Source organism: Tasmannia lanceolata, unplaced genomic scaffold, assembly GCF_043159265.1.
Source record: "Tasmannia lanceolata isolate RefF3 unplaced genomic scaffold, GAP_Taslan_0.1 ptg000002l, whole genome shotgun sequence".
Taxonomy (NCBI): domain Eukaryota; kingdom Viridiplantae; phylum Streptophyta; class Magnoliopsida; order Canellales; family Winteraceae; genus Tasmannia; species Tasmannia lanceolata.
In genome coordinates this window covers 23,282,426-23,309,617 of record NW_027518679.1, presented here as the reverse complement: position 1 = coordinate 23,309,617, position 27,192 = coordinate 23,282,426, and the positions used below count along the sequence as shown (strand labels likewise).

General features: G+C 40.3%; 1 long non-coding RNA gene across 1 annotated transcript; it reads right to left on the bottom strand.

Annotated features, from left to right (window-relative positions):
* Positions 1–548: 548 nt before the first annotated feature.
* Positions 549–26,570, bottom strand: LOC143882951 (uncharacterized). The gene is made up of 3 exons (XR_013252328.1): positions 26,382–26,570; positions 16,692–16,729; positions 549–814 (listed from the first exon to the last, which is right to left on the bottom strand). It is a non-coding gene; the product is annotated as an uncharacterized LOC143882951 (long non-coding RNA).
* Between the last annotated feature and the right edge of the window lie 622 nt (positions 26,571–27,192).

Genomic DNA, 27,192 nt, shown 5'->3' with positions numbered 1-27,192 from the left:
ACATTGTTTTTTTTATCAACCAATGCATTTACTTCAGCCATTGAAGAAATAGAAATGAGGCCATATAGTTTCCTTTTATCATCACTAGGTGGGTCTCATGCTTGTATGCTTTTTTTTTATGAGTCCTTGTAGACTTTCCAAAGCAACAGATTGAGAAAACCCTCGAATTGGATTTCTCATTTTGGTCATTCAATGCTTTGCCAGTCAAGTGGCGCTTTGATGGTGCACGCAACATTAACCATATGATTTGGTGCATCTTGTGGTTGTGGATCACCGAGCCATGTTTTTTGGGAGGTAATAAATTCACCCCATTCTCAGATAAATGCACCCCTTTTTCACCTTTGAACCGCACAACCGTCTCTCTCTCTCTCCCTCAAGTCTCAACTGAAAAAGGGTAAGCCATATATTCTCACCCATTTCTTCCCTGGGCAACCCCCCTCTAGTGTATTTATGATTACTCTTTTGCACTACAAGAGGGATGGCCCGGGGAAGAAAAGGGGGCGAATATGTCATTTCCCTGGAAAAGATTGAATTAAACGAAAGGCAAATTACATAGAAAACAAAAGATTTATTAGCATATATGATTATATAGAGCACCTTTGCTAAACGCCTGTACTGAGAACACTCAAATTCTGTAATTAACAATCTCCTTTCCAAATGGCAAATCTTGATGAAATACATGGAATGTAAATTATAAGTCTCAGTAAGACTTCCCACAGTGTATTAAGCTCCCAGCACCAAGAAAAAGACCAAAAATAGCCGCACTGCCAAGTGTGGTTTGCCCAATGTACCTAATCTTCAAGAGTCCTGGGACCTGCATTGTTTTCCCCACTAAACTTAGGACAAGTAACAATAATTAATAAAAAGATTTTCCACCAACTTCTACAATATCAACCACTTTTTAAAACCAAGTGAAACGTCCGGGCTAAACTTAACAGGGTCAGTTTGGTTGCACAATTTCTCTAAGTGTTTTGGTTGGTTTTGAGGTGCTACATCATCTACTAGTGGTGCTTGGTTGTATGTTTTGATTCAGAAGCACTAGGAGACTACTTGCCTCGCCTCTCTTGACTGCCCAAATGGCATGGCATGATTTTTTTCTCACACCAAACTTGAGAAAAATATTTTTTTGCTTTTAGAGTGTTGTGATTTGGCACTCCTCTCTTTCTATCTCTATATTGCTAATGACACACCTACGGCACCCTTCTTTTGGTAATGACACTCCGTACGAGGAAACTACTTCAGTTGACAAACAAACACTACTATGAGGAGACTACTTCACTGCTAGTCTACCTGTTGACTACTTCAGTTCTATTTTAGCATTACTCTACAAGGAAACTAGGTGCAACCAAACTGACCCAAAAGAGTATGGTGTAACAGTTAGGCGTACTGTTTTCACATTACCAAAGAAACATAACAGATACAAAGTAACTTGATAAATCAAAATATGCAACCGATGCAATACAGATGGATCAACTACCATGGAGAACAGACTTCATGGTGTGTAAAAGCTCAGGAGAGAAAGAATCCTTCGTGAATGGAGCCGGTAACCAACGCTGGTATTAACAACAGAAAGGGAGGGTGGCCGGACTCGGGGACGGTCTCAACTACCATGGAGAACGGACTTCCTCTGCTAGCAATTTCTAGAAAGGAAATAAAGGAGAGGAAACATTTTCTGAAAGCTTGTCTGATAGGGAGAACGAAGGAGAAGGATTGGAACGTGGGAACCTTTGTAATTGGGCTAAGAATCATTGGGGCATTCCATCTCTCTCGAATTCAAGTACTTTGGCTAGCAATGAATTTCTTTTCATGTTTGAGAGTGATGAGCTCGCTCAAAAGGTCCTTGATAAGGGGGCTGGTGCTTACGGTGATCACCTATCCTTCTAAAACAATGGGATCAGGCTTATCAACAAGGAGAGACGTGTTTTGGGTTAATTTTTATGGCATTCCTCTCCACGTGTGGGCAGCGTCCACCGTTGAGGCTTTGGGAAAATGTCTCGGTCGGATGCTGGAAATAAAAATGGAGCAAAACAATGGTCAAAGTATGGAATATGCATCAACGCGAATTCTGACATCAGAATGGAGATTAAGAGTTCCGTCTCAATGTCCAAAATTCTGTTTTCATAGTTGGAGTGGAGACCCAAAAAGAACTGCTTTCGGTAGCAGGAGGGATGCACGGAGAACCCCTACCATCACCGGCGATGATCCCTGAATCCTGCCGGGAAGATCTTCACGTAGGTCCAAACCTTGCCACAACGATCAATTATGAAAAGAGAGCTGTCAGAGTGAGGCCAGTACTGAGAAGGGTGACAGTAGAGACTGACAGGGAGCGGTTTGGTCCAATTTCAAATTTCAAATTCAAAAACCAACCTCGATAAAACACTCAAATCAAGTGACAGCCGGAGAGAGGCGTAGGACTCAAGTTTCAAAGGAACTGGCAGCGAAGGTCCGTAAGGCTCTTGGCATTTTAAGAAGCAGCGGGGGTGGGTCGAGATTTAAGCGAAGAGCCTCAAAAGAAAACACACACAATACAAGCGAATGGAGACAAAAAGGCGAGTCATCCTTTTCCACCTTTCCTTTTATGGGAATCACCATTACGGAAAAATAAGATAATTTTAGCTTCCAGAACCCCTCGCGAAGGCCGTTCCAAAAGAAAGATTCAATCGATAAAAACTCAATCCGGCATTGGGGAAAGGTTCCTCCTACGAACCTCTCCTTGAGGCCATCTGTTTTCTGTTAACAGTTCACTATTTCTGAATCGGGAGTCTAATCCTCGCTCCCGATGAGATTGGGTTTCTGGAATATAAAGGGATTGGGGGAAGAAAAAAAGAAACGTCTTGTCCGAGATTTTGTCTATCAACAGAACCTAGATTTGGTGGCCATCACCAAATAAAAAATAATGGGTGTTACTGACCAGTTAGTTAACAAATTGCGGGGACGAAATCATAGGGAATGGGTTGCTCTGTCATCGGAGGGGACTGCTGGGGGAATCATTGTGATATGGAACGAAGGAAAATTTGATAATAAAGGAACCACACTCGGTAGGCTCTCAATTAGTACTATCTTTGCTTCAATGGAATGGGAGGAGCCATGGTTATTTATAGTAGTTTATGGTCCAGTAAGAGCCCGGGAGAGAGAGAACCATTGGAAGGAATTGTGCTCAATTCGGGATAATCATCAGGGTGAGTGGATCATCGGAGGAGATTTCAATACAGTCAGGTTTCCCTCGGAGAAGAGTACCTCAACCTCAATTTCTACCAGCATGAGGAAATTCTCTACGTTTATTCAGGATACGGAGCTAGTGGACTTGCCCTTGGAAGGTGCACTCTATACATGGTCAAACAATCAGGAGCGATTGGTCATGTGCTGTTTAGATCGGGTTCTCCTAACCTCGAGTTGGGAGGATCGTTTTCTGCTTATTACTCAGAAGGCCTTTCCCAAATTTCTCTCTGACCATAACTCAATAGTTCTGGAGCTTTCAGAATTCTCGGGAGGCCCTCGCCCCTCCCGATTTAATCTAGACATTTTGGAGATTCCGAGAATCGATGAAATGATTAGACAATGGAGGGACGGAATTTCGATACAGGGATGGAAGGGCTATATTCTTTGCAAAAAACTTCAGGCCCTGAAACACAAAATAAAGGATTGGCAAAAAAACAATGGATGAAGAGACCAAGAGAAGTAAGGTGGAGACGATGACTGCTCTGGAAATTCTGGCTCTGGAAATTTTGGACCGTAAAGAAGGCTTCGCTTCACTTTCATCTACTGAAAAATTGGAAAGATTATTGCTTCTGGAAAATTACGAAGAAATTCTGCGAAGGGAGGAGATCCGATGGCGTCAAAAATCAAGGGTTAATTGGCTCAAAGAAGGAGACAGAAATATAAAATTCTTCCATAAAATGGCGAATACAAGGAGACGAATTAATACTAATCTTGAGCTTGAAGGAGGGGGATTTGCTAATTGAGGATATGGGTCTAATCAAGAAGACGATAGTTGAATTTTATCAATCTCTATATTCACAGTTGATCCGTTGGCGTCCGAAATTAGAAGGGATTCAGTTTAAAACTATTTCTCTTGATCAGAGGATTTGTTTGGAGCGGGATTTCACAGAGGAGGAAGTGGAGGATGCGATATTTTCAATGGCGAGTGACAAAGCACTGGCCTAGATGGTTTCCCAATGGCTTTCTTCAAAAAATTCTGGGGCATTCTGAAAAAAGACATTATGACATTCTTACAGAATTCCAGGAGAAAGGAATAATTAGCGGAGTGGCTAGAGCAACACTCATAGCTTTGATTCCAAAAAAGGAAGGAGTGTTAGGGATAAAAGATTTTAGACTGATTAGTCTACTTCACAGTATTCCGAAGATTGTGTCCAAATTACTCGCCTGTGGGGTGAAAAATTATATGGGAAATATAATTTCACAATTTTAGGGAGCCTTCGTGTATTCAAACAAATTTTGGACGGGGTTCTAATTGCAAATGAGATCATTGATTCAGTAAGATGAAGTGGTAAAGCAGGGCTACTACTTAAGGTGGTTATAGAAAAAGCTTACGATCACATCGATTGGGAGGCGGTTGATTTTGTTCAGAACATAATGGGCTTTGGCAATAAATGGAGGATGTGGACGCGGTCACTAATTTCAAACAATAGTTTTTCCGTTCTTATTAATGGTTTTGCAGAAGGCTTCTTTAAGAGTTCAAGGGGGTTGCGGCAGGGCGACCCGCTAGCCCCTTACCTCTTCATAATGATGGTGGAGGTTCTCAGCCTCATGTTAACCAAAGCTGAACAATCCGGTCTTTTACAAGGATTATCAATAGACCCAAATACTAATGCGATCTCCCATCTGCAATTTGCAGATGATACCCTGATTTTCTCGCAATTCTCCCCTCTGGCGATACCCAATATCATCAGAGTTTTTAAATGTTTTGAGGCCATCTCGGGCCTTAAAATTAATCTGGCAAAAAGTGTGCTCCTAGGAATTAACATGGAGCATCAGCAAATCCACAATTTGGCAGCATCTGTGGGCTGTATGGCAGGAATTTTTCCGGTAACATATTTAGGATTACCCTTGGGCTTCGAAATACCGTCCGCATCTCAATGGGATCCGGTTGTTGAAAGAGTGGAACGTAAACTTGCGACTTGGAAGAAAAGATTAATATATCTTTGGGGGGAGAATAATCCTGATAAAAGCAGCTCTGAATAATATGTCGGTATACTTTATGTCGCTTTTCAAAATTCTGGTGAAGGTGCCTCTGTGAACCGAAAAGTTACAAAGAGATTTCCTTTGGGACGGTAAAGGAGAATCGAAGAAGCTTCGTCATTTGATCAATTGGGATGCAGTGACAAAATCTAGAAGAGATGGTGGCCTGGACATTGGGAAGCTTAGATTACGCAACAAATCACTTCTAGGGAAATGGCTTTGGCGATACGGAAATGAAAAGAAGGCTCTCTGGCGGTCGGTGGTCGATTCTAAATATGGGATGAGAGGAGAAGACTAGACTATCAAAAATTTGAATCATGCGAAGGGATCGGGTTTATGGCGGTCGATTGCCTCGGTGTCTGATGACTTTAATCAAAGGATTAGATATAAAGTAGGCAGGGGTAACAAGGTCAGATTCTTGAAGGATTTTTGGTGCGGTATGAAATACCCCAAAACGAAAATTCATTTGGGGGGAAGGTATTTTTGTCCCGAAAAATATTGAATTTTTATTTAATTAATAATTGAAAAGAGGAATTAGTAGTTTCCTAATTGGAGTGAGTTAGGGTTTCCAAAAGCCTGCTTAAAGACAAGAGTCTATAAATAAACCCTTAGGCTACAGATTTTGGAACTTTAACCATAAAAGAAATTGTGTAGAGCTTTTGGGAGAGCAGAACAAGAGAAGTGAGGAATCTATCTTCCAAGAGGTATGCAATTAAAATTAAAATATGATTACGCTTTATTTTACTCTCTAAAGAGATTCAAATCTCTTTAGAATAAAGATTATAGTATATTTATGGTGATTAAATCAAGCCTTGTGTTCTTCGATTGAAGAACCATTGATTAGGGTGGAGGAGAATTAGTTTTTCCTCGAAGATCATCGTGTTCTTTTGCGTTCTCGCGGGTTTTAGAAAAACCCAAATCGCCAGGTTCGGACGCCCAAAGGGCAAGGGTCGTGCGCCTGAATACGAATACCCGAGAGATAGCAGAGAGGAGAAAAATCTAAGAGGCGCACGAGAGGGTGGCTCGGACGCCCGAACACACAAGGAAAGGTTGATTTTTGAAGATTTTTCCAATAAGTTTTGAGGGCACATATCTGCCCTGGAGGACATAAATATCGATCCAAAACGTTAATTGGTGATTAATATAGACTGTAGGTCATACTACACAGTGATTTAAAAGACCTTGTTCGTGGGAGACAAATCAAACAAGTACCACAGGTGAGTAGACTTGTTCTACCACAGTTATTCTAATATTGAATATGATTTCTTATGCAAGTATGCATGTTCTTGATTGATATTGACTGTGTTAGAGTACAGGAGGGTCAATATTCATAGTGTGGTATTGACTCCTAGTTCGGATCTACCATATGCACGTATGTGCTAATTAGACTTTTATAGTCACAGTTTTGCATCAGGACATGATGTTGTCCAAGTGAGGATGCAACAGTTAATGTCCGTTGAGACAAAGTGTTAGGCTTGGTTACAACTGTACGAGACTTTTTCTAGACCGTCGAAGGAAAGTCACGGATCAAGCCGCAGTATCACCTTTCGCAGTATTTTCGAGGGTGAAACATGGTTTTAAATTTCGGCCGAAACGTTTCGTTTCGGTCGAAATATTTCGTTTCGGTCGAAATATTTCGGTTTCGGTGGAAAACGAAACGAAATTCACAGTGAGTCGGAAAAGTACCAAATTTCGCCGAAACGTTTCGGAAATTTCGGCCGAAACGTTTCGTTTTGGTAAAATTTCGGAAATTTCGGTGAAATTTCGGAAATTTCGGTGAAACGTTTCGGAAATTTCGGTGAAACGTTTCGGTGAAGTACAAAATTTCACCCGAAATTTCGGAAATTTCGGTGAAACGTTTCGGATTTCGGAAATTTCGGTGAAACGTTTCGGAAATTTCCAAAATTTCACCGAAATTTCGGTGAAATTTTTACAAGATTTCGTCCGAAATTTCGTACCGAAACCGAGATTTAAAACCTTGGGGTGAAATCCTGAACGAGATCGTTGGGATTCAGCTTCCTATGAGTTAGTAGGCAGGTTCCGTTGGCTACATAGTCTAGCGGTACTAGTCTCACTGCACTAGGCATCAGGCACAATTACAGTTACAGTTATAGATACAGTTATGCATGTTTATGCCAGTTATACAGTTTGCCAACTAGATTGCTATGCCAGTTACAGATTTATATATATTGCCAATTATTCTGTTTTTATTAATTGGTATTATGATTTTAGTGTAGACATGTTTATTTCACTGGGCATTAGCTCATTCCACGCATTCTATGTTACAGGTGGAGAACAATAGATGTTTGATTTCGCGGGCTTGGGAGTGAGCAAGGGCGACAATTTAGGATTTATTATTTTCAGTTATTTAGACAGTAGCTTTAGTTGGAATGAACAATTAGTTATTAATTTGGTTTAAATTGATGTCGTCCGTTGGACAAAGATATTTAGTTTCCGCATTAAATACTCTGATAGATAATTAATTGGTTAATTTTAGTAGCTCTGTTTATTGCATGGTTATAGTGTGAATGCCTTACATATTCGTGGTTTATGAATATGTGGCGCTGTTGTGTGCCTAGACCGGGAACTCGGTTTAAGGCGTGACAGTTTTGTGGTATCCGAGCCAGGTTTGAAAACCTAGAGACCCTAAACACCTAGAACACATTTCGACGTGAGAGTGAGGATCACACAAGGAATGATATATGTATAAGTATATGTATATCTAATATCTAATTTTGTTAGATAAAGGTTTTATAAGACCAAGTGTGTCGCCTTGGGGAGCAACAGTACTATTTGTGAAAAAGAAAGATAGTAACATGCGACTTTGCATAGACTACAGGGAATTGAACAAGGTGACGGTTAGGTATAAATATTCGTTGCCAAGAATAGATGATCTGTTTGATCAGCTCCAGGGGGCACAAGTATTTTCAAAGATTGACCTTCGGTCTGGTTATCACCAATTGAAGATTAAGGTTAGGATGTGCCAAAGACCGCGTTTAGAACTCGTTATGGTCATTACGAATTTTTGGTATTGCCATTCGGGTTGACGAACGCTCCAACAGCTTTTATGGATCTAATGAATAGAATTTCTAAACCTCATTTAGACGAGTTTGTGGTCGTGTTTATTGACGTCATATTGATATACTCTAAGGGGAAGGAAGAACATGAAGAGCATTTAAGGATTGTCCTACAGACCCTTAGAGAGCAGGAGTTGTATGCCAAGTTAAATAAATGCGAGTTTTGGCTTGAAGAAGTATCATTCCTTGGGCATGTAATTTCCAAAGATGGAGTATCCGTAGACCCTCAGAAAATCCAGGAGGTAGTGGAATGGAACCGGCCAACCAACGTATCAGAAGTACGAAGTTTTCTAGGATTGGCTGGTTACTACAGGAATTCGTGGAAGGGTTTTCAAGTATTGCAGTTCCGTTGACGCAGTTGACTCACAAAGGTGCCATGTTTACACGGACAGAGAAATGTGAGAAGAGTTTTCAGGAACTGAAGGATCGACTTGTGTCAGCTCCAGTGATTACTATACCATCTGGGAGTGGAGGTTTCGTCGTATACAGTGATGCATCCAGGAGTGGCCTAGGGTGCGTATTGATGCAGCATGGACGAGTTGTGGCCTATGCATCTAGACAGTTGAGACCATACGAGCAAAACTATCCCACTCATGACTTGGAGTTGGCTGCAGTCGTGTTTGCACTCAAGATTTGGAGACATTATCTCTATGGAGAGCAATGTGAAGTGTTTACTGATCATAAAAGCTTGAAGTACATTTTCACTCAGAAAGAGTTGAAATGCGACAGAGAAGATGGCTAGAATTGCTAAAAGACTATGATTTAACGATCAGTTATCACCCAGGAAAGGCGAATGTGGTTGCCGATGCTTTAAGCAGAAAATCACAAGGGAAATTGTCAGCTTTGATCACAGATAAGAGACAAATCTTAGATGATCTGAGGAATCTAGAAATTATGGTGATGCAGTTTGAGCCAATGGCTCAGTTGGCAAACCTTCGAGTTCGACCAACTTTGCTAGAGAGGATAAAATCTAGCCAGGCAAATGATGAACAGCTTCAGAAGACTCAAGTAACAATAGAGTCTGGAGCACAGACAGATTTCAGAGTCCATGAAGACGGATCATTGAGGTTTGGTAACAGGGTGTGTGCGCCAAACAGTGCAGATTTAAAGAAAGAGATCCTGGAAGAAGCACACAATTTAGGATATTCGATTCATCCTAGAGGTACCAAGATGTACAGAGATTTGAAAGAGAATTTATGGTGGAACAACATGAAGCGTGAGATAGCACAATATGTGGCACAGTGCCTAGTATGCCAGTAGGTGAAAGCTGAACACCAGAAGCCGGCATGAGAGTTAAAACCACTCCCTATCCCTGAGTGGAAATGAGAGCGTATCATGATGGACTTCGTGACAGGGTTACCTCGGACGCTACAGAAGAATGACGCAATTTGGGTAATTGTTGACAGGTTGATAAAGTCGGCCCATTTCTTGCCCTATGGAGTGGGAGTTACTACTCTAGAGCAGATGGTAGAATGGTATGTCTACGAAATCGTGAGGGTACACGGAGTTCCAGTGTCAATTGTGTCGGACGGAGATCCTAAATTTGTGTCACAGTTTTGGCAGAGCTTACATAGAGCTCTGAGTACTAGGTTGGATTTCAGTACAACTTACCATCCACAGACAGACAGATGGTTAGAAAGAACTATTCAGACTCTCGAGGATATGTTGAGGGCGTGTGCTATTGATTTCAAGGGTAATTGGGACAAACAGTTACCTTTGATTGAATTTTCGTACAACAACAATTACCAGGCCAGTACTCAGATGGCGCCATATGAAGCGTTGTACGGAAGGAAATGCAGGTCTCCCATTTGCTGGGATGATGTTGGAGAAAGAGCAATCTTGGGTCCAGAGTTGGTACATCAAGCGGAAAAGAAAATACATCTAATCAGAGAGCGACGTAAGACAGCTCAAAGTAGACAGAAAAGCTATGCTGATACCAGGAAGCGGGAATTAGAGTTTCAGCCCAGTGACCATGTGTTTTTTAAAGTTTCTCCTACCAAAGGAGTGATGAGGTTTGGGATCCGAGGAAAGTTGAGTCCGAGATTTGTGGGACCATATGATATTCTTGAGAAGATCGGGACAGTTGCCTATCGACTCGCCTTACCACCGGCATTGGCGGGTGTTCATAATGTATTCCATATTTCGATGCTTCGGAAGTATGTCCCGGACCCGAGTCATATTATCCAGCAAGTCCGGCTTCAGCTCAGAGAAGATTTGACCTATGACTAAAGACCATAAAGAATGGTGGATTGGAAGGATCAAGTTTTGAGGCGTCGAGCAATTCCATATGTCAAAGTCAAATGGAGCAACCATTCAGAAAGAGAGGCAACATGGGAGTTAGAGAAATGCGAGAGAAGCATCCACATTTAATCTCAGGTATGCATCTAGTTGCCAAATTTCGCGGACGGAATTTTTATGAGGGGAGAATAAAATACCCCAAAACGAAAATTCGTTTGGGGGGAGGGTATTTTTGTCCCGAAAAATATTGAATTTTTATTTAATTAATAATTGAAAAGAGGAATTAGTAGTTTCCTAATTGGAGTGAGTTAGGGTTTCCAAAAGCCTGCTAAATTAGGACTCTTAAAGACAAGAGTCTATAAATAAACCCTTAGGTTACAGATTTTGGAACTTTAACCCTAAAAGAAATTGTGTAGAGCTTTTGGGAAAGGAGAACAGGAAAAGTGAGGAATCTATCTCCCAAGAGGTATGCAATTAAAATTAAAATATGATAATGCTTTATTTTACTCTCTAAGATTCAAATCTCCTGAGAATAAAGATTATAGTATATTTATGATGATTAAATCAAGCATTGTGTTCTTCGATTGAAGAACCATTGATTAGGGTGGAGGAGAATTAGTTTTTCCTCAAAGATCTTCGCATTCTTTCGCGTTCTCACGGCTTTTAGAAAAACCCAAATCGCAAGGTTCGGACGCCCGAAGGGCAAGGGTTGGGCGCCTGAATACGAATACCCGAGAGGTATCCGAGAGGAGAAAAATCTTAGAGGCGCCCGAGAGGGTGGCTCATGAACACACCAGGAAGGGTTGATTTTTGAAGATTTTTCCAATAAGTTTTGAGGGCACAGATCTGCCCTGGAGGACATAAATATTGATCCAAAACGTTAATTGGTGATTAATATGGACTGTAGGTGATACTACACAGTGATTTAAAAGACCTTGTTCGTGGGAGGCAAATCAAACAAGTACCACAGGTGAGTAGACTTGTTCTATCACAATTATTCCAATATTGAATATGATTTCTTATGCAAGTGTCCATGTTCTTGATTGATATTGACTGTGTTAGAGTATACGAGGGTCAATATTCATAGTGTGGTATTGACTCCTAGTTCGGATCTACCATATGCACGTATGTGCTATTTAGACTTTTATAGTCACAGTTTTGCATCAGGACATGGTGTTGTCCAAGTGAGGAGGCAACAGTTAATGTCCGTTGAGACAAAGTGTTAGGCTTGGTTACTAGTGTATGAGACTTTTTCTAGACTGTCGAAGGAAAGTCAAGGATCAAGCCGCAGTATCACCTTTCGCAGTATTTTTGAGGGTGAAATCATGTACGAGATCGTTGGGATTCGGCTTCCTACGAGTTAGTAGGCAGGTTCCGATGGCTACGTAGTCTAGCAGTGAGACTAGGCATCAGGCACAGTTACAGTTACAGATACAATTATGCATGTTTATCCCAGTTATATAGTTTGCTAGCTAGATTGCTATGCCAGTTACAAATTTATATATATTGCAAATTATTCTGTTTTTATTAATTGGTATTATGATTTTAGTGTAGACATGTTATTTCACTAGACATTAGCTCATTCCACGCATTCTATGTTACAGGTGGAGAACAATAAATGCTTGATTTCGCGGGCTTGAGAGTGAGCAAGGGCGACAATTTAGGATTTATTATTTTCAGTTATTTATACAGTAGCTTTAGTTGGAATAAACAATTAGTTATTAATTTGGTTTAAATTGATGTAGTCCGTTGGACAAAGATATTTAGTTTCCGCATTAATTACTCTGATAGATAATTAATTGGTTAATTTTAATAGCTCTGTTTATTGCATGGTTCTAGTGTGAATGCCTTACATGTTCGTGGTTGATGAATATGTGGCGCTGCTGTGTGCCTAGACCGGGAACTCGGTTTGAGGCGTGACACGGTAAAATACCGCTTATGCTTGATTATCCAAGACTATACCGTGTAGCAATTAATCAGGAGGCGTTGGTGGCAGATTATCTAAATCGAGAAGGAGAATCTGGAAGGGGTTTTTGGGAAATTCGTCTTTGAAGGAATCTAAAAGATGAGAAGATTCAAGATTTGGCGCAACTACTGAGCATACTATAATCGGTGTATTGTTCCATTTCAGTAGACGATCAATTCGTGTGGGCACTAGAAACTGGTGGGACCTTCTCGGCCAAATCTTTCTTTGCAGAGTTAAACTCAGGACAACGATTGGATAAGAGACGTATCTGGAACTCAGTGGCCTCACCAAGGGTGGTTGCTTTTGGGTGGACGTTGGTTCACAGAAAAATTAATACTTGCGACCGCTTGAAAAAGAGACATTTCAGCCTTGCTAGTATTTGTGTTCTCTGTCCAACATGAGGAGACCTTGGATCACCTAATGCTGCACCTCTCGCGCATCAAATTTGGGGTCGTGCTATTGGAGCTTTCGGGATGTGTTGGGTTTGCCCACAATCGGTTTCTTCGCTTCTTATCAACTGAACGGGAGGACCTTTTGGAGAGATTGGACAACTACTCTAGCTCACTTTTCCCTATGCTATCGTGTGGAACATCTGGAAGGAGCGGAATAGGCGAATTTTCCAGGACTAAGGGAGATCGGTGGGAAGGATTGCTACGGATATCAAGGTGGAACTGATTTCATGGGCAAGGAATAAAAGAAAAGTACCATATGGGGTGGGGGATTTGATATGGAATTGGTGGGCAATAATTTGGGAGAAGACAATCCGAACCAAACCTAAACCGAAGTGGATGGCTCCGCCGGTGGGATGGCTCAAACTGAACTTTGACGGAAGTTCTATCGGTAATCCTGGCAGGGGAGGGATCGGAGGGCTAATTAGAGATAGCAACAGAGTGATCATCATGTCCTATTCTGGCCCTGTGGGCCAATGTGATGCAAATGAGGCAGAAATCAAAGCTCTACTATTCGGACTACGGTGGGCTTATGAGAAGAACTCAAGGTCCCTGATAGTGGAGGGGGATTCAATGAATGCTGTTGAATGGGCTTTGGGTAGTTCGCCTAGTCCGTGGCACCTTCAGAATATAATAGCAGAAGTGCTTGATCTTATAAAGGTCTTGCAACCAAAAAATTGAACATCGGAGAAGAACAGCTAACGAGGAGGCGGATGTTCTTGCCAAAATAGGGGTGCTAAAGGAGGAGACCATAGTTAACACAATCCTAGTTAGTTCAGTTGGTTGAAATTGTATTGGGGTTACATTTTTATTTACCAACCTTGGTGTACTCGGATTTATCCGCTTTTGTATATTGGCGGGGACAACTTGTCCCACCCATTACTTAATAAAATTGTCAACTTTCAAAAAGATAAAAATAAATTCAGATGGATCACTTTGGTTACTGTTATATTTGTTTGCTGAGGGATTAATCCAGAACTCATGTGCCGTGCAATGATGAATCAAATGATGATGTTTTCTACAAAATAAATCATGTTGACAATTTCATATCTACCTGTTGGGACCTGGGTAGAATTCACCCTCAAAAGCTAGCTGTTAAGGGGAAAAGCTAGCCGTTAAGGGGGGGTTGTCCAAGTCCTTATAAGCCCATCCACATCAAATCACTTTTCCGATGTGGGATCTTTGCTTTTGCATGGAACCCCAACAATCTCCCCTCCACGCGGAAGTCCTCCATGCGGCAGCAACGTGGGAACTACGAGATCTTCTCCGTGGGAATTTCACCGTCCTCGAAGGTACACCCAGAGGGAATTTCACCATCCTCAAGGGTACACCAGAGTTAGCACGCCTGGGCTCTGATACCACTTGTTGGGACCTGAGTAGAACTCACCCCTCAAAACCTAGCCGTTAAAAGGAGGGTGCCCAAGTCCTTATAAGCCCATCCACATCAAATCACTTTTCCAATGTGTGATCTTTGCTTTTGCATGGAACCCCCAACACTACCTTACAACAGTCCAAAAGATTTATAGCGTCTTTGCGCTTAACCGTGCAAATATGTTAACATCCAATGATTCATTGTCGGTCAACTAACTAGTTGAACATAAAATGAGTTTCTTAAATTTAATTTCATTTGCTTCTGTCATTAGAAGTTTTCTATTCCTTTTTCCGTCAAAAAGTAACAATCTCAAAAGACAAACTATTACAGAAAATTTACCCTATGTGTACATTGGATGAGACACATTCTCTGAATGATAATGAGACACTGCTTAGCGAGTGCCTGCTATCTTGTTTGCCTCCCTCAAAACATAGCCAAAGGAACAGTAGAAATTCTCACGGATTGTACTTGAAAATAAGTCACCTTCCACGTAGAGATTTCCTTCTGGCTCTGTTCAGTTGGACAACTTGCTGTAGAAAAGAGGAGGAAAACTCTGTTTTTTTTTCATAAAAAAGCATTGACCATGTGCTCTGTTGCCGTCAAAACAAGAAGAGGAGAAATAACGTGGAATCCTTGTCGAACCACATGTATTCCCTATCGCCCCCTTCTCTGTCGTTTAATTTTCATCTTCCTAGAGCGTAAAACGACATTTTCTCTCGCAGAAATTGCTTCTCTCTCTCTCTCTCTCTCTCTCTCTCTCTCTCTATCAAAGACTACCAATTTCAATACAGATCACATAATCATCGAAATCAATTCCTTGAGCAGCATTTGCTAATGAAACAACATTACATAACAAAATAGATTTGACCTTCTTAAAGACGGTGAATTTAATTTCACTTTAACTAGTTGAATAGAAAATGACTTTTTTAAATGTAATTTCACTTAACATTTACTTCATCCGTATCACTCCTACAGGCCATAGATATGTCCCTTAAGGAGGATATCTTCATAGAGATAGAGATGAAAATAATAATGATGATGGTTATCATCTCCCATGTAATATATTGTGGTACTAAGGTAACTTGGTTGCTTTAACTATTTGATTCTTTGGCTCGCTTTAACTATTTGATTCTTTGGCTCGCTTTAACTACTTGTTTGTTCTTGCATACTTTGTCAATGTGTGCTAATTGCCAAACTGCCAATTTCCAGACTCATAATCTTAGTGCCAATGTCTCATATTGATATAATGATAGGGTGATACTAACACATAGTATAATATACTAAGAAAGTTAAAAAAGCTGTGGAAAAAATTATAGCTCCAAGTAAATGTATTTTTTAATATGTAAAGTAGATAAACTAATAAACATAATAGTTGATTTAAACATACATGTCAAAAACTAAGGGTGTGTTTGGCAATGCTTTTCGGGAGCGTTTTTTGTGCTTTTCTCATTTTTTATACTCCAACGGAGGTAGAAGCCAAAAAAATCACCTTTTGCCCATCCCGACCCGTTCGCCTGATTCTGGATTTCCACTTAGTCACTTACGATGATTCTGTTTTGCCTGCTCCGAAAATTGGAGATTTGACAAACAGACCCTAAGAAAAACATATGAACTGATTAAGTCCTATTTTTAATGATTTTTTTCTGATTATTCTGATTTTTTAGTAATTTTCCAAGATTTTGTTTCATAGTGGGCATTTTTCTGAATGGTATCTTGGGCATAATGTACGACATGTATTGTGTATCAATGATATTTATCGGATTTTTGCCTGTTGGAAATCTAAGGCTTAAACCTTTTGCAACACACATCTCATCAGCAGAAGATCAGATGACATAATATGAGGTAAGCATTTGTTTGCACTTTCGCTTCCCGATGCTACTCAGGAGTGAAATGAAACGAATAGAACTGCTCTTTTCCTTCATGGGATTTCATGTGGGTAGAAACGTGCCAATATCTCCGTTCTTATGCTAAAAATAGGGGGCACACTCCATGATTTGGATATTTACGAGAGTTGTGACACAAATCCTCATCCTAGTTATGACAAATTATGTAGCTTGGTGTGCTTTATCTTTTGGCATGGTATAAATCGAAGAAACATTTTCAGGAAGCCCCAAACTTTCATAATACTACCTACAATTCTACATACAATGGCCATGTGTTTTCTTTAACTACAAAAGTAAGGGGTTTTGTGACATCAATTTATTGTGCACTATTAGGTTCAATTCAGGGCTGTAATCAAATTAATTTGCAGTACACAAAAACCAATTACAATATCAAGAAAGAGAAACATTCTAATCAAAGTTGGCAAACAAATGTAAATTGTAGCTGATGATATAGAACAACCAAATTGACTCACAATATAAAGATCAACAAGGGTTCAGAAATTGCACCTTATATCTGACAGCCTCGTAGGTCCCATAAACAGCACCTACAGGGAACATAATGATAAAATCCACACGTCCAATTAAATTACATAAAGCTGCTTCCTCAATTAGTTTAGCAATCGGAAAAAATAATGCAATAACACAAAATAATTATACTTTAATAGAATTACGAAAAAGCAAAACGATTCTGTGCAGCTACTAGAGCGCTTATTTGATAGGAGGGGCTATATTTGTAAATTCCTCTAAACTGGGTTATATTTTGGTCAAATTTCAAAGCATTCCCCAAGAATTCTATCAAAATATTTGTTAGGAGAAGAAATATGATGGTCAAGTTACAAAATCATTCCCCCAAGAGTTCTATTTGCAATAGTTGGTTGGAGTGATCGAAAGATTCTCGGAGTGTCACTGGGGAGCCTCTGGGGGTACTGATAGAGTTTCAGCGCCTGAATCCATGGCGAAGAGTGGTAGTGGGACCTGCTGTTGAAGTTTTGGGACAAGACAAGGAGCTGGAAGGGCTAGGGCTCACACTGTTAGGAAGGTTGATGATTCTGATGAGTAAGGCGAGTAGAAAGGCGTTGTTGGGTGTCGAACAGGTGGGACACTGCTGATCAAATGAACGAGGGCTGAGGCCTTTTTTTTCAAATTCTCAGCAAGACAGCAGCACTGAATTTCCCAAAATGATGACCAACGGTGGGACAGATGTCCGGCTATGATGGGCCAAGGAGGTGGTAAATACAGAGTAGATCACAGTACCATAAGCTATTCGAAGACAAAATTTTGTGCACTGTGTCGTTCAGGCAAGGACAAAGAAGAAATTCAAAAGCTAGAGAGGTATTATCGGTCTTTTCACGCAAGGAGTGAGAGGTAATAAATGCTTATATAAAACCATTCCAAAAAAAATGCTAATCTAAAAGGATATAATAGGATTGAAATAGTCCGGGCAGATGGAGGAAAGTCAGAGATCTGTCAGGGCTCGAAGGAATAGCGAAGAAAAGGAATCATTCAGAAAAAAAATAGCGAAGAAATGGACTTGATAGGAATATTTAAAAAAGATAAAGAAGGGATCATTTGAGCAGTGTTGAGGGCAACATGTAATTAGTGTGACATGTTGTGTCCATTCTCCTGCATCAGCAAGTCACGAGGTCTTAGGGTTCAAGTCACCTGCCAGATAAGTCAAATCAGGAAAGTTTCTTCTGTTATCATTGTCAAGCGGCTAAACCAGGTGGCCCTGTGCGTGGTTGCATTGCCCTCAGAGAACTTCACCACATAATGGTGCAGTTTCTTCCAATAGGTGTGATCGATAAAGGAAAGACTGATAAGAGAAGGTAGTGGTCCTGTGGCTTCTAGATGGGTGGAACAAGCCGTTCGGCATGTTGGCAAGCTGGGGAGAGAAAGAGAGGGCTCTGTTTGAAAGCTAGGGGTGCATAGAGGGCTCTGTTTCCTACTTGAAAGTGTTAACGTATAAAAGATTAACTAACGCCTTCTCCAACAGCTTAAGCTTTTGGAGTAACTGATACCATGTGAAACAACCAGTTACTCCAAAAGCTTAAGCTGTTGTAGAAGGCGTTAATTATTCTTTTATACTTTAACACTCCCCCTCACATGTGGCCCCTCTTTCTAGGGTCGGCCTAAACGTTGCACATGTGGCCCCTTTTTTGGGTTTGGCCATTGCATGTGGATTTTTGCTATCAAGGAGGTTTGAACTCTGGACCATTGGCTCTGATACAGTGTGAATCAACCAGTTACTCCAAAAGTTTAAGCTGTTGGAGAAGGTGTTCATTAATCTTTTATACTTTAACAGAAAGATTGCGGAGAAGGCATGGACTATGGGTAGTCCAACTCCCAAAAATGGGGATACCAGGAAGTTGAAAGAGAAAACGAAGCTGTTGAGTTTGGAATCATCAATAAATTAAAATAGCAGAGAAGACAATGGGAAGATGATGGCAGAAAGACCAAGAGCCAATAGGGGAAATGGAACAGGGAGATTGCAGGTAACATATAAGATTAAGAGCTGTAATGTTGGGTTAAGGGGACACATGAAAGAAAATTCCAGACTTTGTGAGAAACAAGTTCGTTGATTTACCTTCGCAAGGAACAGAATTTACATGGTCTAATAACAAACAGGATCTCATCATATGCAGGATAGGAAGGCTCCTCCTTGGACAAGAACGGTTGGCTAATTTTCCCAGAGATTTTTCCGACAACTAGGGATAGACCTATGTCTGATCATTAACTTTTCAGTTTTGGAGCACGGTTCATGGGGGAAGAACCTTTCCAAGATCGGATTATGTGGCCGAAAGAGCTTGACTTTCTTACCACATTGTGGAATTGGCAGGTTAGAGCTGAGGTATTGGAAAGTTGCCAGCTAAAGGGTAAAAATGTGAAATCTAAAACAAAAGATAGGAAAAAGAACGCCTTTGGAGAAGGTGAGTCCAAGAATACAAAAAATCATAATGAGATGGCATGTCTTGATAAGAGGTAAGAGCAAAGGGTTTGCTAGTCAAGAAGAAGGGGAGAAGATCCCAGCTCACGGAGGAGAATAGGAAGAAAGTGTTTGAGGAAGCATGATCATATTACCCCCACGATGGATGTAGGAATAAGAACACTCAAGACTAGCAACAAGGTCAAACATTTCTTTGAACAGGCTCTTGATCCTCCAAGAAGGACTTACACGATGTAAGAGCTTAATTCCATTCTAAACCACTCTGACCTTAGTTTCAGAAGCATCGCTATCGCCACAAGGATCTACATACGCTATAAAGACACCATTAGCATCAGATAAGATCCCCCGATCCCAACAAGCCATAGAGTACTCGTCCCTATTAATCAGCTTATCAATGCCATCGAAATTGAATTGTATCCAATCAGGGGGAGGGACACACCAAGAATAGTGTGCGTGGGTTGGATAGGAGGGACACACCAAGAATCGTACGGGTGGGATGGGTAGGAGTAGTTGGAGTTGATTTTTGAACCAATAATTAATAATGCTTCTAATAGAATATTACAAGCTATGTGCACTATGAAGCCCTTTCAGAAACTTCAATAATAATCCAGTCTATTATAATAATCCTGTTAATTATAAAGCCCAATTCATTCGTTTTTCCATTAAAATGTTGTCATTCCTTTCCTTCCAAACAATCCAAAGAAAAGATGGAAATAAAATTATCCTCTTCTGTTCACCCTGGCGGTGAAGTCCCTAAGCAGACGTTATAAATAAGGACGTCAGAGCAGAGCTTATTGATGGATTTAGAGAGGACGAGTTTGACCTTCAAGATATGCATTTGAAAGCAAATGATACTTCATTGATTTGTGACACTTCAACTAAATAAGTGTTTCTTTTGAAAGATGTTTTTCGTTGCTTTGAGGCATCCTTGACGAAGAATTAGTTTAGCGAAATCGATGGTCATGGGGGCCGTTTAAAACTCCCCAAGTCAATTAATGAGTCGACTTGGTCTTGGGTCCTCCGAGTCAACTAGGTCTTGGGTCTTCCGAGTCAATCAATAGTTTCTCTAAACAGCTGAAGTCCATAGAAACTCACTGCATCAAACAATTGATATCTTTGGTGAGTTCTTGTTAGAGTATGAGTTTTTAAGCACTGGTCATGGGAGTTACTGAGGATGAAAATTTGGGTTAGAAATTGTGGCAATTATCATGTATGGATGGGGCTCCCTGCCATCATCACATCTCTGTGTTGGGAAGGTGTTTATAGGATTCTACAAGAGAGTGAGTCAAGAAGAAGCTCTCTAGTTCAAAGAAAAACCATTTCCTTGGGTGGTAGGATATAATTGGTTAAGGTAGGTCTTTCAAATATTCCCATATACTTCGTCTCTTTTCTGATGCCTAGTCAGTATGGTGGAGTTGATAGTATAACTTCAATGAGACTTCCTATGGGTGACAGTAAGAAAAAAAAGGAAGTAGCATATGACTAATTAGGAGGAGGTCCAAGCCAAAGAAAGAAGGGGGTCTAGGATACACACCAGACAAATTGCGACGATTATCATGTGTAGATGGGGCTCTCCGTCATCATCACATCTCTGTGTTGGAAAGGTGTTTATAGGATTCCATGGTAGAGTGAGTCAAGAAGAAGCTCTCTAGTTCGAAGAAAAACTGAAAAACCATGTCCTTGTGTGGTAGGATAACATTGGTCAAGGTGGGCCTTCAAATATTCCCATATACTTCGTCTCTTTTCCGATGCCTAGTCAGAATGGTGGAGTGGATTGTGCAACTTCAATAAGACTTCCTATGGATGAATAGTAAGAAAAAAAGGAAGTATCATATGATTATTTAGGAGGAGGTGTGCAAGCCAAAGAAAGCTGAGGATCTAGGAGATAAACTAGACACATTGGGTAAATGGTTATAAAGGTTTGGCTATGAGTGAGGAGAATTTATGGAAACAAATTATGAGGGAAGTATGAGATGAGTTTTGGGGTGTGGTTTTTTTTTGGATGTTTCCGAGTGTGGTTTTATGAGGGAAGTATGAGATGGGCTTTGGGGTGTTGTTTTATTTAGATGCTTCTGAGAGTGGGTTAAGGTGCATAGAGAGCCATTTGCGAGGTTTTAAACTGTTTTAGGTCCAACTATTTAAAGAAGCGGGGAGGAAGAAGAGCAGTTACTGATACGCCGACTGCACTGCCAAGTACCAACTCTCTTCTCAAAGTATGCCCAAACGCTGCGATCAGTCTTAGGTCGGTCCTGACACGAGCAAGGCAGCCATCTCTCGCCATTCTCTTCTCATTTCCCCTTCTCCTCAACTAATCACTATTTTTTTCGCTCTTCTTCTTCTTTGGTTTTTTTTTCTTGAATGGCTTTCCGTTCTTCTTCTATCTTATAATTTCTATCCTGTTTTTCTTTTGGCCAATGGTTCCTTCATAGCACTCTCTGTAGACAGAATTTAAGATGATTGCGTTTGAGACACAAATTCTAAAACATCTATGATCTCAGCCGTTCATCTACTAGTGCGCTATTGTCAGGTCGTACTACATTTAGGGGCTATTTGGATGTAGGGGAAAATTTTAATTAGAATTTTTTTTTTATAGAAAATAAATTTTCCAACGTTTGGTTAACTCATTTTCCATGTAAAATTTTTACCAAGTTGAAAATTTCCCTATTTTCTAAGAAAAATAAAAACCTACTATATCCTGGATAGGTTGGAATGGGCGTTAGAATTAAGATCAAGTCCTTTATTGCCTTAATGGCGGATTCTTGAAAGGGACCTATGTCTCTAATGCTACCTTGGATAAGTAGATGTGATTTGGAGCCCAGATCACTATTAGTTGTCAAACTCTTACGAGTCGTACAAGGCAACTCTCGAGTCGCCGGGCATTCGAGTCGAGTCGCCCATGCGAGTCGCCTCTGTCGAAAACTCTTACGAGTCATCTGGTGACTCTTACGAGTCATCTGGTGACTCTTACGAGTCGCTGCAAGTCGAGTAAAAAAACTATGACTCTTACGAGTCGAATCGAGTCGTTGGGCCTGGGCTTTCTTGCTTTGATGATTGAAAACTTGGAAGTAGGAACTTAAAACTTCATTATTTTTGTTCATGCAAGTTACAAGCATGTAGTTATTTACTAGTAAATAGTGGGCCCCACACCATCAAAACATGAGATGTAAAATGGCAGGTTCCAGTCAAATGCGTAGGTTTGGGTAGGGACGGTGGACACCACCTTGTCAATAACATTAGGGGTAAAATGGTGGGCCCCACTTTCTGCATTGGTTTGGGTAGAGACAGTGGGCCCCACCAATCCTAAGCATGGTCATTAAATATTGGGCCCCACCCCATCATAGCATGAGGTGTAAAATAATTTGTCCAAACCATTCAAAAAAAAGGTTGGTCCCACGGTGTATGCATGGGTTTGGATAGAGTTGGTGGGCTCATCAGATCAAGGGTAAAATAGTGGACCCTACCCATGCTATTCTTGGGTATAGAATATGGGCCCCACCCCACCCAATCAAAAGATCAAAACATGATGTAGGGGAAAATACTTTCCAGGAAAAACTTTTTCTGGAAAAGGTGAATGACATTTGGACAATTACGTGCTTAGTATATATTATGGATAGATGGACATTTTTGGCTTAGTGCTTTATCTATGTGCAATTGGGTTATATATTTTTTTACATGCTTCATCTTTTGAGATATAATGATATTTTTTTCAACTACATTTCTACTCTTTTCAAAAACTCTTACGAGTCACTAGTCGAGTCGAGTCACGAGTCATAAAATTAAGAAATCAAGTCACGAGTCGAGTCACGGGTTGACATGAGTGGCAATAGTTGTTTTCGGTTAGTTCCTTCTCTGCATGGTGAGAGGGGAACAACCCTTTTTCTGTTGGATTTAGATTTGAAAAGCCCCTTGTGCCAACCAAATTCCAAGCCTTTTGTAGGATAGTGACGTGTCATAAAATAAATATACTTCACTTGCTGAAAGAAAGTGATTCCATTTGGCAAATCAGTACATCCTTCACATGAAAGATGAAGAGACATCAAAACACTTATTTCTCCATTGTGCGGAGAGTTTTGGTATCACATCCTCAACCTCTTCACCATTCAATGGGCATCCCCCCTCACCTTTAAAGAGTTGTAGGATGGTTGGAGGAAGAGGCATTTGGGAGATAAGGGTTGAATTCTTCAGTTTATCATTCCATTTGCGGTTAGTTGGGCGATTTGGAAGGACAGAAACCAGAGAATATTTTATGGAAAATGATCTAATAGAGTTATTTTGGGATCTCAAGTGTCTTATTTGCTATTGGAATGGTATTAGAAATGAATTCTTTGGTGAAGCTACATAAGATCTGCACCGGGAGGGGGTGTTATCATTGATAGAGGCATAGAGCTAAACTTCGATGGTACAACCATGAGCAACCCTGGTCCTGCTGACATTGGAAGAGTGTTTAAAGAACAGGTTTGAGACAATGCACGTTTACTCGGGTCCAATAGGTTAGAAAGATTCCAACGAAGCTGAAGTGGTACCTTATTACTAGTTTAAGGCTCTTCGCATGGCACTGTCGAGCAGGAAGACTCCATGAATGTCAACTCTTGGGGCAAGGAAGAATTTGATGGCCCTTGGATGCTTGCTGCAATCATCAACGAAATTCTAAATCTCAACAGCTTCAAATTTTTTTCATTCGCCCATGTTCCCTGAAGTACTAAGAAGTTTGCTGGTCTGCTTGCAAAGGGAGGTGTGTGGAGGGGTCATATTTTGAGGGGCAATTTCTACCTCTTGTGTAAACTATTTTTTTGTTTCTTTTCTGCTTCATTCTAATAAATTCTTTATTGTTTTAAAAAGGATAAATACATAGCTTTCCAGTATGTAATCAGTTTGTTATTGACTCAAGCAAGTCAAACAAGTTTTTGCTTGCTTAGTAGGGCAGAAAATCAAGTTGATATGGTCAAGTTAATGATTGATTCAGTGAGCATTCAATTTCTGGCAGACAAGCTTCAAACAAATAGGTGCCATGAACAGAATTTCAGAAGTTTTCCAAAAGTTTGCCAATTTTGACAATAGGAAAATGATAAATGCTTATGTAAGGCTCATCCATCCTAATATTGCTACATATACAAAAGTAGGAGAATGTTTGTTACTTCAGTAAGAAGACAAGGTTATCCTTGTCATGAAAATATGATATTCATGTAAGGATTAATATGTGGAAAACGAGGGCTGTAAGGAAGATCCCTGACATGGGTGTGTAAGTAACGGGATATGGCTTCTAAGGAAACATGCAAAATTTCCCGTAAGTTAGTAAAGTTCAAACAGACACCCACAAAAATATCTAGAACTTGTAAGTATAAACCCCAGGCTGACTTCATAAGCTACGAAGAGGGTTAAGAGATGCAACACAAACGTAATGACTGTGACTTTGTAAACCTGAAAGCTAGATTAAGGGGTATAGACATGCATAGTGCAGGAAATGACAGAGAGGAGAGTATAGCCAGTCTCATCGATGATTAGCATACTTGAATGCTTGTTTAAGACAAAAAATCCCCAATATTTTATGTAACTGCTATAAGAGATGAAGGGACGTACACACACAAAAATACAAGCTAGCCCTTTTTAATTCACCAGAGTGCAGTGCAGGCGAATCATCAAATTGCTTTCTGCATTTCCTTTAATCAATTTGATGGTCAATGGCTTCCCCCAATTGCCACTGAAGACTGGTGGAAGAGCACATCGATTCCAATGTTTGGTCGCACAAAAGGCAGGATGGCTTAGGTGTATTGCTTGGCATTTAGATGCCAAATCAGCAAAACTCCTTGTTTAGTTGCCAATATAGCATTGAAATCCCTAGAGACTCTTAGGGATGTCTCATGGTTAATCATTGCACTTCTGCTGATGTGCCACCCTTGCCCCCTTCCTATAATATCCAAGCCCAAAACCACAAAAAGGTGGAATTTTACTTTGATCTCTTGGGAATGATGCTCTCTCTCTCTCTCTCTCTCTCTCTCTCTATATATATATATATATATATATATATATAGAGAGAGAGAGAGAGAGAGAGAGAGAGAGAGAGAGAGAGAGAGAGAGAGAACATTTCCTACACACTTGTGTAGGTAAGTTACCTACACACTAGCTTAAAATACAGTGGGGGCCCACATTGTTTGGGTGATCCAAACCATTCATTTGAATGGTCCTCACAGAGATAGGGTGTCCACAAAAAACTTACCTACACAAGTGTGTAGGAAATGTTTTCTCATATATATATATATATATATATATATATATATATAATGGTAATGACACCCCCTACCACTACTCTAACGTGCCAGACAACCAAACGTTACTTACCACAACTCTCCAAGGTATATTCCAGGGCAATCCAATGCTTGTTTCCTCCCTATTGACTAATTCTTACGTGCTTGACAACCAAACACTACTTACCACTATTCTCCCAAGGTACATTCCAGGCAAATCCAATGCTTGTCTCCTCCCTTTTGACTACTTATTCCACTACTCTCTGTGACTAAGAACAAGAAATAGACCACTTACAGGGATAGATTAGAGCTCTACTCGAGCAGCATAAAAGATAAGAATAAAGATAATCTCGTTCCATCTAAATCCGACGGACTCTTCTTCAAGAATGAGTGCAATGCCTGATCCTCTCTCGAATCCATTAGGCCGCTAAAATTATACTTCATTCTACATTTTCCTTTTTTTTTTTCATTTCTCTTCTTGACATTCTAATGGTGGAAAATGGAGACTCCAGAAGATAATTCTCAAATTCCGTAGTTGCTAACTGTATTATCACCATTTTCATTCATTCTTGCTTTAGGCCCTGTTTGGATTGCAGGAATTTGCTGGAGAAGTTTGGAAAAGAAAGTTATTTCTAAAATTTACTACATTTTTTGCAAACAAAAAAAGAAGATAATTAGAACCAACCCTATACAATTTTTACTTAGAGGGAACTTCAATTTATGATAATATCCCACTAAATTAGACTATCTTGGGGAGAGAAAAAAAATTTCCAGGAAAAGATTTTCTGTCAGAAATGTTTTTCTTGCAATCCAAACAGGGCCTTAGGGTAATCAACTGAAACATAACTCACATGTACATCTTTAATTGAGAAAGAAGAGATTAGGGTTTTGAAGGGGTTTAAGGGCGGTATATGAATAACGAATTCAAGACACACAAAAAAAAAAAAAAAAAAAAAAAACAAGTAAAAGCAAAGAAAGTAAAGAGAAATGGAGATAAAGAAGAACAGTTACCGACGGCACCACCGACCGCACCTCCGACAGCAACTCCGGTCATGACACGAGCAAGGCAACTGTCTCTCGCCATTTTATCTTCTTTTTCACTAATCACTATTTTTTCTTATTTTTTCCCCCTCTTCTTTGGTCTGATAATCTCTAGCCTCTGTTTTTTCTGCTTATGCAAAGTTCCTTTTCAGGGCTTTTCTGTGTAGACTGAATTTATGAAAATTGCATTTCCTAAATGGGCGGTGATAAATTCACCCCTTCTATGATAAATTCACCCCGTATTTTTCAAAATGGTAGGTACCGCCTACACCATAGGATGATCCAAACCGTACATTTAATGGGCCATAATGTAAATATGTTGTGCCTTCTATGATAAATTCACCCCTTCTATGATAAATTCACCCCGTATTTTCCAAAATGGTCGGTACAGCCTGCACCATAGGATGATCCAAACCGTCCATTTAATGGGCCATAATGTAAATATGTTGTGCCTCAAATTTCCATAGGTTAATCCTAACCCTCCGATCTATAGAGGGACCCTCTATAAATCGGAGGGTTAGGATCAACCTATGGTAATGATTTTTGGGGCACAACCTATTTTAGTTGTAGCCCATCTAATAGACGGTTTGGATCATCCTATGGTGTTGGCCGTACGGTACTTTTTGAAAAATAATGGACTATAAGGGGTTTTTTTGAGGGATTTGCTAGGGTCCATCGCAAAAGGCATTTCCCGGCCACCTTGTGAATGAAGACAACAGCTTTTGTCTCCATGCATGAGACGGGTGGTCTGACATGCAGCTCAGCCGCGAAATGCCTTCTG